Source organism: Oryza sativa, chromosome 4 (assembly GCF_034140825.1).
Source record: "Oryza sativa Japonica Group chromosome 4, ASM3414082v1".
Taxonomy (NCBI): Eukaryota; Viridiplantae; Streptophyta; class Magnoliopsida; order Poales; family Poaceae; genus Oryza; species Oryza sativa.
This window is the reverse complement of record NC_089038.1, coordinates 16,326,130-16,329,399: the sequence shown is the minus strand read 5'-3', so window position 1 is coordinate 16,329,399 and position 3,270 is coordinate 16,326,130. Positions and strand designations below refer to the sequence as shown.

General features: G+C 38.8%; 1 long non-coding RNA gene across 1 annotated transcript; it reads right to left on the bottom strand.

The window, feature by feature from the left end:
- Positions 1–1,320: 1,320 nt before the first annotated feature.
- Positions 1,321–2,993, bottom strand: LOC107280677 (uncharacterized). Its single transcript, XR_001545222.3, has 3 exons — positions 2,855–2,993; positions 2,712–2,757; positions 1,321–1,772 (listed from the first exon to the last, which is right to left on the bottom strand). It is a non-coding gene; the product is annotated as an uncharacterized lncRNA (long non-coding RNA).
- Positions 2,994–3,270: the final 277 nt, after the last annotated feature.

The following is a 3,270-nucleotide window of genomic DNA, read 5'->3' as shown; positions in this document are numbered from 1 at the left end:
GGACCGAAGGAGTATAGTCCCTAATTGGAGTGGACAGATGGAAATGGGACAAACTGGAGCTCACCGGGATGGAGCGACGGCTGCTTGCCTCCCACACACATTTCATTTCCTTGGACGTTCTCTGCACGTTCTACTGATAGTGAAGGATAATTTTAGAAGGTATTGGTGGTACCAAACAAAATAGATAGTATTTTATCCGTTTTAAAATGTATGACATCGTTAACTTTTCACATAATAATTAATCATTCGTTTTATTAAAAAATTAGTATAATATGCAAAAGTAAAAGTTAACATTATATTTTATTTGATGATAAAACAAGTTATAATGAAATAAATGATATTTATATAAATTTTTTAATAAGACGAATGGTAAAATATTGTACGAAAAATTAATAGCGTTATACATTTCGAAATTGAGGGAGTAATTAGTATATTAGGTACCAAAGGTTTTACTAGTATACAATTCTGCTACCTACTAGTCAAACGGCCGGTCAAGGTCACCTGAGAGAAATTAGGCAGGCAGCTAGTGACCTTTTTTTTTTTTTCGGAAGTCGGCAGCTAGTGACATCGGACACCTATCCGCATCTGTACTCAGAGACTGCTCATTTGTCCTACAAATAAGCTATACTAGCCGGGACCCCGCGGGTTGCCGCGGGCATAACAAATATATATATATTTAAAACTGTGAGGTAAGAGGAGAAGGTTCCCACGATTCATATTAAGCTTCAAGCTTTCAAAATATTTCCATCAAACTTATACCGAATAACATCATTGAATGCCATCACAAAGATTTTGGCCATAGTTAATTTACCAAACTTTTAAACGATTATATCATTTGCAACCACAAGCTCTGTAGCACACATATGCCCGTTACGCCATTTACAACCACATACAACCGTGTTGAAGGCTCTGGTCAATCCACCCCAAACCATTTTGTTATCAATTGGCCAGCGGATAAACCAAACAAAGCTATTTTGCATACAAATTGGCCTTCTGAAAACCATCCATAGATGAGGCTGAAAGTTTCTTAACCAAAGGCCACCACCGATATGGAACTTTTGTTACTTCCATATGCACTTGATTGTGAAGGATTGACAACTAATTGTAAAATATTAACATAATCTTGACTATCTTGTAAGTGATATTTACATGTATAGTTATGGTATGGAGTAGCCCATAGGCTAACACGGTGTTTAACTAAGCTGCCTTTTTGTTTTAACTTTGAGGAAACCAAACTGACCTAAAATGGTTAGATTGCGGCAATTTGTTTCTAGAAACGGTTGAAATCAATCTGCAAGAGTATAGGAGAATGTGCATATGTAGCTGTAGAAATCCTCTATTTCAAAAGTAGCTCTACAAATCCAATAGAATAGTTGGTACACAAAACGTATTGTACGCTTGCAACTAAATGAGTATATGTAAATTAGAATAATACTATACTCTATAGCCTGACAAAGGGAACTATTAAGACTGCAGGAATCTAAATAATGATGAGCGCCAATAACAGTGTTAAGGATCTTTCTGCACAGTCAACATATGCATTATGACCAACCACTGGATAAATGGCGAGGATGCACACATGACATTCATCCTTTTTCAAAATTAATAACTGAGCTATCCCAAAGAAATTAAACGATTGCTAAAATACTTTGAATATAATTTGTGCTCATAATTACAAATGGTGTTACCACAGATAAATGTGTTATTTTCTTCAGAGAGAAGAACCTGGAAGACTTGTGGTAGTTTACTCCCTTGGTCATAAACATCGGTTACTGAAAGAAAATGCAGAAATGTTAGAACAAATTTTATTATTACCTTGATGGTTATTATGAATTGAAGCCTCATGGTGATGAACTGTTCATATGGCCTCATTTGCACATAACAGCAGAGTTTGTACTATACAAAATGAAGAAATGCCATCAACTTATGTGTATTCACTCAAATGAAGGCCCTCATCATCCCATAAATGCTACAAAAGCATATGCAAAGCCATGGAACCTATAAAAGCTAGGTGTTACACATGCAGTTCAACAAATATATCACTGATTGAAGACCATGAACCTGACAGTCCATACATAGGCCTCGTAATGTAAGCAATCATGGCATCATACTGCAGCAAGCGGTTGCGATCAAGTTGAATTGTGTGCCTTTTGTACTAAACATCAATATTATCTATGAAATAATAAATTATCTTCCAGCTTGAATCAACACTTTATTCTTCTCATTTGTATCGCCATGAAGCCAATTAGGAACACTGAAGGAGGTAGCAAAAAACAATCATCTTATGTACACCAAAGCAGTAACTAATTATTCCTGTGCATGCACAAATAGAACATGTGCAAGCGGACAAGTAGCACACTGATTTTTTTATAGGTTGACCTTTCATGGTGCATTGTTTTGTGGCATCCTGCACTAACCATAGGCATATGGTCACATCGTACAATTATATAGGGAAAAAATCAGGCCAATATCTCTTTGTACATGATATTTTGCTGTGTGTAAAAAATGAAAATATGTGCTATAACAACAAATGGCTGCTAAACAAATGGAATCCCAGCAAGATATATAAAACTATCATGCATCCCTGAAACAATGGGGAATCATGTATTTTGAAAGAAATAGGAAAACTTGATTGTTGTTTGCACTTTAGGCCAATTGTACGGGTAGCAAGCATATCAGAAGAAATATTTATGGATTAGTAGGAATCATACCTGTATAGAGAGCAAAGCAAAGCTAATCTGAGCAGTAAAATACCTACTACAGAAAGGAATAGGTATATAGATCAACAATATGAGGAAAACAAAATGAACCTAATAAGCATCAGTGTATACAAAGTAGTAGAGGATGGCAGTACCAATTGGAGAGGTGTGGAGGAGCCGATGAGCAGCAGCCACAAGAAGCGAGGAGATGGCCATGGACGAGATGGTTGGTGGCAGTGCTGACCATTATATTGGCTCCACGAGAAGACGACAGCGGCAGTCGGCTCCACAGGGAGGTGGCGCAGAATAGTGGCTCCAAGGGAAGGGAGCGGCACCGCTGGCTCGACGATGACGAAGCGGCACCGGGTCGCTGGCAAGTAAGGCAAGAAGGCGACAATGCTGGCTGGCTCGGCAACACGGCGGTTGTAGCGCTCACTGCTTGCTCTGCGAGAAGACGGCGGCGCCGGTCGGCAGCGAGGATTCTTGGGGCGGAGGTGGTGAGGATTTTGGGATGGGGATTGGGGATTTGAGAGTAGCATGGGTGGGGAAATGGGGAATGGGAGAGAGAATC